This window comes from Hemitrygon akajei, chromosome 30, assembly GCF_048418815.1.
Source record: "Hemitrygon akajei chromosome 30, sHemAka1.3, whole genome shotgun sequence".
NCBI lineage: Eukaryota > Metazoa > Chordata > Chondrichthyes > Myliobatiformes > Dasyatidae > Hemitrygon > Hemitrygon akajei.
Genome location: NC_133153.1, coordinates 6025294 through 6039731, shown reverse-complemented (window position 1 = coordinate 6039731; position 14438 = coordinate 6025294). Strand labels below are relative to the sequence as shown.

The window sequence follows — 14438 nt, the reverse complement described above, 5'->3', positions numbered from 1 at the left end:
CACAGAACAGTACGGCCCGAGAATAGGCCCTTCGACCCACAATGCCTGCATCACACATAACTTTTAAAAACTATTTCTCCTTAGTGTTTAAAGAGTAAAAATTTATAATTGCTCTGGAAACAAGGGGAAAAGTGGAGATGTTTTGGCGAACATTCATATTACCAGGGAAGAGATATTTACTGTTTTATAGTCCTGAATAAAACCCCAGCATCTGACCATGTGCATCCTCCGACCTTGGACAGGAAATTGTGGAGACCCTTGAAGAGCTATTTGCTTCATCATTAGCGACTGGTGAAGTTCCTGAACGCTGGAAGGTGGGTAATGTCGTACTGTTGTTTAAAAAGGATAGCAAGGACAAGTCAGGGAACCGGAGGCTGATCAGTCATTGGGGACGATACTGGAGCAAATTCTGAGGAACAGGGTCCAAAAGCATTTGGATAGTCAGAGTCGGAATAGGAGTCAGGATGGCTTTGTATGTAAGAATGAAACTTAACGAAGAGGAAGCAAAAAAAGCTAGATGAGGGTACGATAGTGGATTTTGCCTGTTTGGACTTCAGCAAAGCCTTTGACAAAGTCCCACATGGCAGACAGGTCTGGAAGGTTAGGTCTCATGGAATCTACGGAAAGCAAGTCAGATGGATTCAACATTTACTCCGAGATAGGAAGCAGAACGTGGTGGTTGAAGGTTGTTTCTCAGAATGGAGACTGTTGACTAGTGCTGTGCCACTGATGTCAGTACAGGGACCCTTGTTATTCGATATTTACATGAAAGATTTGGATGTTAATGCATAAGAATTGATGAGCAAGATTGCAGACAACATAAATTTAGGAGATGTTATTGGTAGTGAAGAAGCAATGTGGACACATGATGAAGGACAATGGATGTTGCATTGTCCCAGGTCAATGGGTTCCGGTATCCATGCAAGCAAGAGGCTCAAGGGCTAGTGAGTCAGTGAGCCCAGAGTTTGAGGCCTGGAGTTCGGGGTCCACATCAACATCTCACCCAAGGGTCAATACCCGAAGGTTCAAAGCCGAAAGTTGATCAGAAGGTGAAGCCTAGTAACCGAAGCCAGGATACTGAAGGCCTAGAGTCTGGAGGCTCAGAGGCCTGTTTCTGGGGTTGGAGGACTGTCAGAGTGTGTGGGTAAGTGGGAGGGAGGAAAGGGGCTTGTTTTGCTGCTGCTGTGTTCTGCCAGGCATTGTGGGTAAGCTATGTTGGCACAGGAATGTATGACGACACTTGTGGGGTGCCCACAGCACCTTCTCTGTCACATTGTGTGATGGTGGTTAATGCAAACAGATTTCCACTGTATGGTCACAGGTGCATGTGATAAATAAATCTGAATCTGCAGGGGGTATTGATCAGTTGGGGAGAGTGGCAAATGGATTTCAAAACAGATTAAAGTGAGGTGACGTATAACGTGAATTTATACTATGAATGGTAGGGCCCTAGGGAGTATAATGCAACACTATTAGGTGCACAGTTCGTTGAAAGGAGAATCAAAAGTAGACTGGGTGCTGAACAAGGTGTTTAGTATGCTGGCTGGCAGTCAAAGCATTAAGTACAGGTGTTGGGACTTCATGTTGCAGATGTCCAAGTCGTTGGTGAGGCTGCACTTGAAGTACTGTGTACAGGCTTAGTCTCCTTGTTATCGGAAAGATGTGGTTAACTGGAAAGAGTGCAGAAAAGATTTATGAGGGAGTTGGCTAAGGGGCCTGAGTTATAGGGAGAGGTAAGCTAGACTAGGCCTTTATTCTTTGTAACATAGGAGAATGAGGGGCCACCTTATAGAAAGGTGTAACATGATGAGGCATAGATAGCGTGGATGGAAACAGTCTTTGCCCAGATTAGGGGAGTCCAAACTAAGGGGCACATCATAAACATGAGAAAATCTGCAGATGCTGGAAATCCAAAACAACTTCAGTCCTGATGAAGGGTCTCAGCCCGAAACGTTGACTGTTTACTCTTTTCCGCAGAGGCTGCCTGGCCTGCTGATTCCTCCAGCAATTTGTGTGTGTTGCTAGGGGGGCATACGTTTAGGATGATGAGGGAAAATATTAAAAGTGAGCTAAGATGCAGCATTTTCACACAGAGTGGTGAGTTTATACAATGAGCTGTCAGAGAAAGCAGTTGATATAGGTGCAATAGAATCATTTAGGAAGCGCTTGGATAGATGGTTTAGAGGGATAAGAATTGAATGTAGTATATTGGGACTAGCTGGGCGGGCACCGTGATGGGACTGGCTGGGTCAAAGGGCCCGTTTCTATGCTCGATGACACACTGTCTGTACGATCTGAATCCCTTCGTTCCTTGTGCATTCATCTGCTTATCTTAACAGCCTCTAAAACACCATTATCACATCTGCTTCAACCAGACTCACTGGCAACCCACTGTGTGTAAAAGAAAAAGCTTGCTCCAGACATCTCCTTTATCATTTCCCCTCGCGATGTAAATGCATGTCCTCTAATATTTGATATTGCTACCCTTGGGAGGAAGACTATCTCTTCTCTCTGAGCTTTATGAATCAAGTGCAATTTTTATAGATTAAATTGATTTTATCTTCCGTCATTTTGATGATTATTGCCATATTATTAACAAATATATAAAAAGAAAAGGCTTTTTTTGGGAATGACAGCAACAACACACAAGGGTCAACTTTGGTTCCATCTAAAAGCTTGTGACTTGTGATCTGTGCATTCAGATGCCATCCTGAACATGAGCACTGCACTGTGCAGAGTGGAAAGACTGCACCACCGTCAGAGTTACCACCATGCTGTTAAACCAAGGTCACAGGGCCATGTTACAAGAGAGTGTGGCACCATTCAAACAGGAGCAGAGGTTCACCCTGGTCTACACATATCATTCAAATTATGCTATAAAACATCTAAATAGTAATTCAGCTCAACTCCATGGGGCCTCACTGTGCGCAAGCTAATGAGGTAGCTCTGCATTCCCAGAAAAATCATAGTTATAGAATGATTATAACACATTTGGCCTGAGTGTCTGCCAGCTCCCTACAGAAATGTCCTCATCTCTCCCAGCACTTCTACAGCTAATGTTTCTTCGACGATGTTAAATAACATTGTAATCACTGCATGCACCATCTCAAAGTTTCTAAAGAAATAAAAATTGCAGCAAATCCCAAAGAGTTTCAGAAACAATTAACTACTTTTGAAATCAGCCACAATTGTGCTTTGGGAAACCACGTAGCCAATTCGCACACAGTAATCCCTCATGCACCGCAAAGTGACAATAATCCAAAGGAGGGTTTCAGGGAAAGGTGATTCAGGTTAAACATTGGTCAGGACTCCCTGAATTCATAAAAATACTAGGCTTTCATAAGCACTTTGGAGAATATACAAACCTTTAAGTTAACATCACATCCAAAAGGGGGCACCCCCAAGACTACCACTCTGTTAGTGCACAGGCCAGTGTCTCTCTGGAAGCTGTGCTCAATTCTCTGGAAGGGCAACAGAAGATGGAACGTAATGGAACAAGGGTTCAAAGGAGTTCACAAAATCAATTCCAGGATGGAAAGGTATATCATATGAGCAACGTTTGATGGCTCTGGGCTGTACTCACTGGAACTCAGAAGATTGAAAGGGGGGGGGGGGGGTCTCATTAAAATCTATTTAAGTGTGAAATGCCTTAATAGAGTGGATGTTTCCACTGGTGGGGGAGTCTAGGACGAGAGGACAGCCTCAGAATAGAAGGACATCTATTTAGAATGGAGATAAGGAGCAATTTCTTTAGCCAGAGAGTGGTGAATCTGGGGAATTTGTTCCTAGAGGCAGCTGTGGTGGCCACGTCATTGGGATATTTAAGGCAGAAGTTGATAGATTCTTGATTAGTCAGGGTATGAAGGGATATGGGGAGAAGGCTTGAGATTGGGGCTGAGAGGGAAATGGATCAACCATGATGAACTGGCAGAGCAGACTCGATGGGCCAAATGGCCTAATTCTGCTCCTATATCTTATGGTCTTATGGCAAGGTGGAATACTGGCATTGCACAGAAATGTATGAACTGCAAAATAATCATTATGATATCAAACAAAATATTTCACCTGTTCAAAAATTGCTGTTTCCAACTGCTGAACTGTTGTAATTATTGTATAGTTCAAGCACACATGGAAAGGCCAAGCACTCATACTCACACTTCAGGCCCTCTCAAGGACCCTCTGGGAACAGGCACTGAGCAGCAATCTCAGGGAAGTGGGAATTACGAACCAATTGAGTCTCTGCTGGGGAAACTATGAGTAATGTTTGCCCCAATAGAGAAATCCCAGATGCAGCCAGCAGATGGCAGTAACATGACAAGTCTTTCCTGGAGCCTTGTTTCACTGAACAGCACAATTCACTATTTCACTGAACAGCTCCTTGACCCTCCGCAAGTACCTCATCCGCAGTCCTCACAGGAATGCAACATATGTTAGTTCATTGACAATCTGAACTGAATTTAAAACAACCACATCCCTGGTCAGCACTGTACAGATTCCACAACAAACAGGCTGTTTGCAACACAGAAACGAACCAATCCAATGCAGGTAACACAGGAAGGACAAAATTACACAGCATATTACTGGTGTGACCTGGTCACTGAGACTATATTGGGAAATGCAGAGTTTGAAAACAAACTGCAGAAAATTTATTTGCAAAAGAAACTTTTTGGGGCCATTGGAGTCGTTGGCAAAGACTGTACAGACTGTCCAGCCTCAAATACCACAAGACCATAGGACACAGAAACAGAATTAGGCCCTTCAGTCTATCAAATCCACTCTGCGTTCAATCATTCCTTATTTTCCCTCTTAACTGCATTCTCCTGTCTTCTTCCCATACCTTTGATGCCCTACTAAAACAAGAACTGATGAACCTCCTTTTTAAATACACCCAAAGGTTTGGCCTCCTCAGCTATCTGTCGCTATGAATTCCACAGATTCACTGCCTTCCAGCTAAAGAAATCCCTCCTCATCTCGGTTTGAAATGGACACTCTTCTATTCTGAGGCTGCTCCCACTATTGGAAACATCCTCTCCATGTCCACTCCACCTCAGCCATTCAATATTTTACACTTTTGAGTCATCTCAGTTTGTCTCTGCACTGCCGCCAACTGTGTCTGTAGCAACCTATGTCCCGATGCCCTGAATTCTCCCCCAGGACCTGATCAACTCCTTCTGGGGTAATCAAGTTAAAACTACCAACACCATGCAAGTCCCAGAAAGGCCATTCAGCTGTCCAGACTGTGCTGCAGACTTCTTCTCTCAATGTCTCCCCTGCTTTCCATTACACTGGAAATCCTGAAGTAGCTATCTTCATGGCAGGGAATTTGAACCAATCCTTAACCATGCCTAAGTATGAAACCCATGCCCTATAAGGTTCATGGAGCACTTCGCTATGTTACATTATCTGTGCTTCTCTGAACTTGCACCAGTGACAGAGCTAATTACTTCCAATGAGGTGCAAGTGCCCTTGGGAAGTTGGATGGAGCTGGAGCTCCAAGAAGCGGACCCAGTACTGTCGTGGGAAAGTGATATCTTTCCAAATCTGGATAATCAAAAGGAGATTAGTAAGTAGAAGGTAAGTAGTAGGCTTCCGTTGTCCTTGGTGGACACATGTTTGGGAAATACTATTGCCTTGCTGTTGGCAAGAAAACAATACATTTTGAAGACAGCGCACTGTGCAACCAGTATAACAGTGATAGGATGGTGGATACCGATTTCAATATACATACCAAGTCTGAAGATGATTGAACAACTTAAATGTTGCTCATTTATGCTCCACTGGTGGCTGGTGGAGAAGCTATGGACCACCAGGAGGCAAGTCACCTCTTGCAGGATACCCAGCAAGAGGGTATCTGCTGCAGACCTGCAACAATATTTATGTATCCGGCCTGATTAAGCTTCAGACCAAGGACATCCCCTGGGACGTTGGTGGTGGGAGAATCATGCCATTGAACAAGGACAGGCTTATTGGACATGGTCTATGTCTGGAACATATATGGCATGAATGCTCATTCCCACTTACGCTGGTCAACAATTTTTTTTCAAAAGTGCTGCTTTTCAGAAGTTTGTTTTTGTTTCTGGTAGACCGCTTGAAGAGAAACACAAATAGAATTTCAGACTACTTGTATCATGTAAGAATTGGGAGAAACAAGAAATTAACTTTTATTGCATATAATGCATTTAATTGCATAAATATGCTGACACTTTGCAATAGTTCAACTAAGCTAAAAGTGTTTTGTTGATGATTTTCATTTGTACTCAGTGTCTGGGGCTTCCTGCTTGTGCACAACAATAATCAGCCAGCACTGATGGATTCCAGTTGCCCTGATACTGTTTCTCCATGACTGCAATGTCCTGGTGAAACCTTTTTCCGTGCTCGTCACTGACAGTGCCAAGATTTGCAGGGAAGAAGTCTAAATGGGAATGTAGAAATCTTTAGAGATATGTTGCACTTCATGGTTTTGTATGCTTGTAGCATGTTGCCAACCAGCTGCACCTAGTCTGGTGCTCTGTAGTTGTCCAGAAAATTTTCAGCAACATTCTTGAATGCCTTCCATGTGATTTTCTCCAGTCCCAGTAGAAGTTTTTTGATTTGCCTGTTGATGACCTGTTTGATTTGTGGGCCAACAAAAATGCCTTCTTCAATCTTGGCACAGGTATTCTGACTTGAATTATGAATTTGAATAACAAATATATGCAATTTCAAAAAAAAATGGTGCATGTTAGAAAATTTTTGTGGTGATTTTCATGATCAGCAGCCCAAAATCCATCAGATGTACCCAAAAGTATTCAGGAAGTAAAATCTCTTTGTCCAGTGTAATTAGCCTGTATCTAATCACCAGTGATTCTTCAGCTAATTATTTCAGTTGAATCCAAAATATAAAATCCAATTAGAACAAGTTCTACTCTTGTCAGTTTGTTAATGCGCAGACATAACAGAAGCGTTCCCACGCAGATCCAATGAAGAGCTTTACAAACCCAGACTCTATAAAAAAAGAGGTATTGTCTGGTGGAGCAGTCATCGTCAGAGTGGTCTGAGTCAGAGTGGTAAGGCTTTAGCTCAATAGGACTTCGGCGAGAACAGGCAGAGGCAAGGTAAATAGGTAAGTTCATTCCTTATTTAATATTTAAATCTTGAGGGATACGTCTACCAAGCCAGTGTTCTATTCTGGGCCCCAGATGTAGGATTTCCAGGAGACTCCCAGCCTCCCCGATGGCCACATCTGCACCAGGTGCATCGAGATGCAGCTCCTTACAGACAGTGTTAGGGAACTGGAGCTGCAGCTCGATGACCTTCAGCTTGTTAGGGAAAGTGAAGCAGTGATAGAAACCCCAAGGCTACAGGAGACAGATAAACTGGTGACTGTCAGGAGAGGGAAGGGAGAAAATCAGATAGTGGAGAACACCCCTGTGGTTGTCCCTCTCAACAGTAAGTACTCCATTTTGAGTGCTGTTTGGGGGGGGGGGGTGGAAAGACCTACATGAGGGAAGCAACAGTGACCATTCTTCTGGCACAGAGTCTCGCCCTGTAGCCATGTGACAGGGAGGATAGGAATACAATGAGGTGGCAGATAAATGCATGGCTGAAGAATTGGAGCAGGGGCAGGGGACAGGGATTCGGATTTTTCAATAATTGAGACCTCTTCTGGGGGAGATGGAACCTATACAAAAGGGATGAGTTGCACTTGAATCCAAGGGAGACCAATATTCTTGCAGGCAGGTTTACCAGAGCTGTTGGGAGTGGATTAAATTAATATGGAGGGGGTGGAAACCAGGATGACAGAGCTGAGTATGAGCCAGCAGGTTTACAAGTAGATGATGGGTGTAACATGAAAGTAAGGAAGGACAAGCCAACGACTGGGTACAAATGCAGACAGAGCAAAGAGTTAAATTATACCACAGAGGCAAAATTCAAAGGGACAAAGAACAGAGGACTGAAGGTGCTGTTTTTAAATGCACGTAGCATTCGGAACAAAGTGGACAAACTCATGGCGCAATTAGAGATTGATCAATATGACGTTGTGGACATCACTGAGTCGTGGCTGAAAGACCTTAGTTGGGGGCTTAACATCAAAGGACATACTTTGTACGGAAAGGACAGGCAGGAAGGCATAGGCGGTTGTATGCTTCTGTTGATAAGAAATAGAATTACTTCTTTAGAAAGAGGTGACATGGGGGGGGTCAGAAAATGTTCAATCTTTGTGGGTGGAGTTAAAGAAACTGAAAAGGTAAACAAACATATAGGCCTCCAAATGGTAGCCAAGATGTGGGGCTGAGATTGCAAAGGGAGCTGGAAAAGGTATGTAATAAGGGTAATGACACAATTGCAATGGGGGACTTCAATATGCAAGGGGATTGGGAAAATCAGGTTGGTGTTGGATCACCAGAGAGGGAATTGGTTGAATGTCTCCAAGATGGCTTTTTCGAGCAGCTTGTGCTTGAGCCTACTCAGGGAAAGGCCATCTTCAATTGGGTGTTGTGTAATAACTCAGATCTTATTAGGGAATTTAATGTAAAGGGATCTTTAGGATGAGGTGATCATAATATGATTGAGTTCATACTGCAATTTGAGAGGGAGAAGCACAAGTCACATGTATCAGTATCGCAATGGAATAAAGGGAATTACAGAGGCATGACGGGGAGCTTACCCCGGTGGATTGGAGGAAGATACTGGTGGGGATGACGGCAGAACAAACGTGGCTGAAGTTTCTGAGAATAGTTCACAAGGTGTAGTATAGATATGTCCCACAGAGGAAGTAGTTCTCAAATGGCAGGGGTAGGCAACCGTGGCTGATGAGGGAAGTTAAAGACTTCATGTCTGTACCCACTGGAACTTAGAAGAATGTGGGGGGGGGGGTCTCATTGAAACCTACCAAATGTTGAAAGGACTAGATGGGGTAGATGTGGAGAGGATGTTTCCTATGGTGATGGTGACCAGAACTGGAGGGCACAACCTCAAAATTGAGAGGTGACCTTCTATAACAGAGGTAAGGAGGATTTTTTTTAGCCGGAGAGTAGTGAATCTACGGAATGCTCTGCTACAGACTGCGATGGAGGCCAAGTCCTTGTGTATATTTAAGGCGGAAGCTGATTGTTTCCTGATTGGTCAGGGTAACAAAGGATACGGTGAGAAGCCAGGTATGTCGGGTTGAGTGGGGTTGGAATTATGGAATGATGGAATGTCAGAGCAGACTTGATGGGCTGAATGGCCTAATTTTGTTCCTATGTCATGGTCTTACAGTCCAACAAATGAATTATCTGTCAGGATAAGTGAGCATTCTTCAGGAGGGTGAACCCACGACAAGCATCTAGCCCAGGTGGGGAACCCGGCTGAGTACTAAAGACCTGCACTGGAGTGCTTACTGAGATTTTTAACCTCTCGCTTTAGCAGTCCGAGGTACGCACCTGCTTCAGGCAGGCTTCAATTACACCGGTGCCCCAAAAAACATGGCAACCTGCCTCAATGACTATCCAGAAGCACTTACATCCGCAGTGATGAAGTGTTTTGAGAGGTTAGTAATGAAACATAATGACTCCAGCCTGAGAAGGACTTGGATCTGCTCTAGTTTGCCTACTGCCACAGCCAATACTATTTCGTTGGCTCTTCACTCAACCCTTGAACGTTTGGATAGCAAAGATGCATACAAAAGAATACTTTACAGCTCTGCATTCAATGCTATCATTTCCTCAAAACTGATCAATAAGCTTCAAGACTTTGGCCTCAACACCTCCTTGTGTAATTGGATTCTTGATTTCCTCACTTGCAGACCCAGACTCGGGTCTTGGATTGGCGACAACATCTTCTCCACAATCTCCAGCAGCCCAGGTGTACCACAAGGCTGTGTGCTTAGCCCCCTGCTCTACTCGTTTTCAACATGACTGTGTGGTTAAGCAGAGCTCCAATTCCATATTTAAGTTAGCTGACACCACCACTGTCATTGGCCAAATCAAAGGTGGTGATGAATCAGCATACAAGAGGGAGATTGAAAATCTGGCTGAGTGATGCCACAACAACAACCTCTCACTCAACGTCAGCAAGACCAAGGAGCTGGTTATTTATTTCAGGAGAAGGGAACTGGAGCTCCATGAGCCAGTCCTCATCGGAGGGTCAGAGGTGGAGTGTGCCAACAACTTTAAATTCCTCAGTGTTATTATTTCAGAGGACCTACCTAGGCCCTGTAAGTAAGTACAATTACAAAGAAAGTATGACAGCGCCTCTACTTCCTTAGCGGTTTGTGAAAATTCAGCATGACTTCAAAAACTTCAATAAACTTCGATAGATGTATTGTGGAGAGTGTATTGACTGGCTGCATCATAGCCTGGTATAGAAACACCAAGGCCCTTAAATGGAAAATCCTACAAGAAGTAGTGGATATGGCCCAGTCTATCATAGGTACTGCCCACCTATCATTAAGCACATCTACACAAAGTGTCACAGGAAAGCAGCATCATCAAGGATCCCACCATCCAGGCCATGCTCTCTTCTCACTGCTGCCATCAGAAATGTGCTACAGGACCCTCAAGACTCACCACCACCAGGTTCGGGAACAGTTATTACCCTTCAACCATCAGGCTCTCAAACCAAAGGGGATAATTTCACTCAACTTCCCTTGCCCCATCATTGAAATGCTTCCACAAACTATGGACTCTTTTAAGGACTCTTCATCTCATGTTCTTAATAATTATTGTTTATTTATTTTTTATTATTATTATTTCCTTTTTCTTCTTTCTTTTCGTATTTGCACACTCGTTTACCCAATTTACTCAAATTTACCCAATTTCCCTCGGGATCAATAAAGTATGTCTGTCTGTCTGTCGTCTACCCTGTTAGTGCAGTCTTTCATTGATTCTATTATGGTTATTGGATTCATCGAGTATGCTCACCAGAAAATTAATCTGAGTTGTATCTAGTGACATACTGTGTATATACTTTGAGAATAAATTTACTTTGAACTTTGCATGATCAGTGGGATCCCTTCATTTGTAAATGCACATGTTTCAAAAGCTCAACGAGAATCATAAGTTGGTGAGAGCACACTGCAGGTCAGACAGCATTTCAGAGACAATTCATTCTGCCAGTCTCAGTAGTTCCTCAGGCCCACGAGTACAGCAGAGAGCCGGAGAATTTCCAGACAGGAAATCAAAATAAAGCTCTCCCACACAGACAGAATTGCATGTCAGAGTTTGGAGAAATAATCTAACTTGATTTAACTCTTCTAGAGAATATTCAAAATGCTTTGGAATTAGCAACTAGTTGCTAAGAATTAATCCATCTATAACCACATGTGGTGCTTTACCACTGAAATTTGACACTGATTTGCTCTTCCACCTCAAAACAGCCCCAGTTCAAAGGCAGCTCACTTGTGTCCACATCAACACAGAAGCCGGGTGAACAGTGTTCAGCAGCATGTTAACACTTCTACACCCTTGCCCAACTTTCCTTTTTACACATCAGCTTAAACAAGTGCTCATGATCTCTAAGAGCTTTAATTCAAAGCAACAGGGAACAAACACATTAGCTTCTATAACTCTAAGAGATATTATTCACCATGTGACATGTACGAAGTGATGGGCTAATTCCTGAGACTTGCCTTAATAAAATTACTAGCATAAGTCAGAGTCAGAATTCTAGCATTGGTATATGTTGTAATATTTGTGGTTTTGCAGCAGCAGTACATTGTAATAAACAGTATAAAGATTATAAATTACAATATATAGAAAAAATAAATTAAATAAGTAGTACAAGGAGAGAGGGAAAAAGAAGTGAGGTGGTCTACTGGAGTGTATATTTCATTGTCCATTTAGAAATGTGATGGTGGGGGAAGAAGCTGTTCCTGAAACATTGAACTAACCTATGTGATCAAACTTTGGCAAAATTTGAAAATTTAGTGATGAGTGGTAACAGTAAAGATTTGTTACTGGAGGAGTTCTGGGACAGATTTAATTTTAGTGTGAGAATGCTGCCAAACAACTGGTGAATTGTAGGAAGAGGCTGTCAGAACCACATCTCCTGTCAAATAGGAAGTTACAGAACCTGGAAGCAGGCCTTTCGTCTGTGCCCAAAAGGGTTAAATTTATACTGACCAACCTCAAGATGCTTTGCAAAAGTACTGATCACTGGAATTGAACTCCATTTATTTGATCAGATTAGATAGCACTTTTGTGTTACCACATGTGAAAGGATGGAGTTAGAGAGCATCAACTGATATTGTCCAAAAACTGACAGACCATTTGAGAAGAAATCAGAATCAGAACCAAGTTCACTGGTATGTACTGTGAATTTGTTAACTCAGTACGATACATGACAAATATAGAAAAAAAATAAAGTGCATGGGGTGTGTGTGCGTGTATTAAATAGTTAAATTAGAAATAGTAGTGCAAAAACAGAAATAATATATTAAAAAAGTGTTCATGGGTTCAATGTCCACTCAGAAATCAGATGGCAGAGGGGAAAAAGCTGTTCCTGAATCGCTGGGTGTGTGTCTTCAGGCTTCTGTACCTCCTTCCCGACGGTAACAATGAGAAGAGGACATCAACAGAATGAAGGCTGGAAATCTGAATTCAAAGCACTTGGCAGGTCAGGCAGTACCAGGGGAAAGAGAAACAGCCAGTGAGTCATTTGAAGACACGTCATTAGAACAAGTGAGAGTTAGCTTTGGGTTGTGGAAGGTATGTAGGAGAGGTGACAGAACAAGGGAAATAAGGCCAGGGTTGCCCTGGGGATAAGCTGCTGATGAAGCATTTGGGTTTATGGGTTAATAAGAGCAGTTAGAGAGGAAACAAAGGAATACTCCGCTCAGCCTGCACAAATCAGATGGATGACATCCAGCAGAACTAGCCACAGAGAACCCAAGGACCCTGAAATTGTTAAAGGAAAACACAACTTGCCCAGACCGAAGAGCACATTCTGTTGCTCAAGCCTACACTACAATAGTTCTGGAGGTGACAGACAGAAAGGGCAGATGGGAATGAGGCGGAGAATTAAAGTGGCAGGTGACAGGAAGCTTCAGGTCACCGATCTGGGTAGAGGAGGCCACCCGGTGAACAGTGGATGCAGGAGAATGGATTGATGAAGTACTAAGTGAATCATGGCTTCAACTGGAAGGAGGGTTTGAGAAGGGAGGAGTTAAAAGGACAGCACTTGCAGTTGTATGGGCAGGTGCTCTGAGGAGAGCAGCCAGTGGAGTGGGAAAAGTGGACCAGGGAGTCACACAAAGAACTTCCCCTTCAGAATGCTGACAGGAAAGGGAAAGGTATGTCTGGTGGTGGGCAGGAGACACGATACTAAAGTATCAGACGACTGTATGGTCCTGCACTCAGCTTTTAACAGTGGCATCGTCTTTGAGAGTGGACTCTTCACACAGAGGCTGGCTTCCTAATATCACTCTTTCTACCACTATGCAGCTCAGCGGGTTATTTAGAACATCTAGCACAAAGACCAAAAATCTCAAAACAATGAAGTGTTCCCTGTAAAGCGAGATGATCCGAAACTCTGCAGCACATGGTTAAATTGCTGTGTGACCCCTCCTGTCCGACCAATGTTGCTACTGTGGTGGGAGGCAGACCTGGCTGTGGGCACTGAGTTGCCCAGAGCATGGGAAAGGAGGAATGGCCATCAACAGTCCCCCTCGCCATCCGACAGCTAGGAACATAAGCGAATCATCATTTCCAAATGTCTCAGTATGTTTAAGATGTTCTGAAACAGTTGGGTAAAATAATTTTTTAAATTTTAACTAATAGATTTGCATAGAAATGTCAATCATGCTGAACTGTACACTCTGAATATGTCAGCTGTGGTGTTAGGTTTATTCAGCTCTTTGCTCAGTAAATTGCAGAGTGCCCGGATCTCAACAGTGGGACCAGTGGTCAGGTGCACCCACACCTACTCCCCATGACTGATACTTAATACACAGGCAGAGACTACCAGAACACACTGACATCCGTATTTCAACTGGCCAGTGGCTTTGTACACAACCTCTGCCCAGCAATCTGTACCAAACAGAGACTGGTCCTTTCAGTAGAAAGCAAGTAAAGTGTTTGCCCTGTAGTTTCCCCTAACAGTTTATGAACAAATTTATGTCTTTCTTGAGGAGCTCAGATTTTTGTCTATACTTAACTAAACTTTGAGTGCATATAATTCTGTTCATCCTGCCTCTGAGAGAGAACAGGAAGTTCCCATACAACTGTATGTAAGTTTCCTGTCATACAACTGAGGTCACTGGCACACAAATTCCAAAGTTATTCATGTCGACATACACTAAGTGCACAGCACATACACTAAATCTAGAAATTTATTTTGAAAATTTTTTTGGAGGACAGCTAGAAAAAGTTAACAGCATTTATTTGTAATTAACTCTCCTGAAGCATCAGCCAGAGGCAGAAATGGTTTCCGTTCAGAGTTAGGAAAACCAAGCTTTCATTACTTCTCCAACAAGGTTT

At 43.2% G+C, this 14438-nt stretch overlaps 1 protein-coding gene across 4 annotated transcripts in view; it reads right to left on the bottom strand.

Moving 5' to 3' along the window:
* The window catches only part of cgnl1 (cingulin-like 1), a 214784-nt gene that overhangs the window by 64023 nt on the left and 136323 nt on the right, over positions 1-14438 (bottom strand). The gene's annotated exons all lie outside the window — the stretch shown is intronic.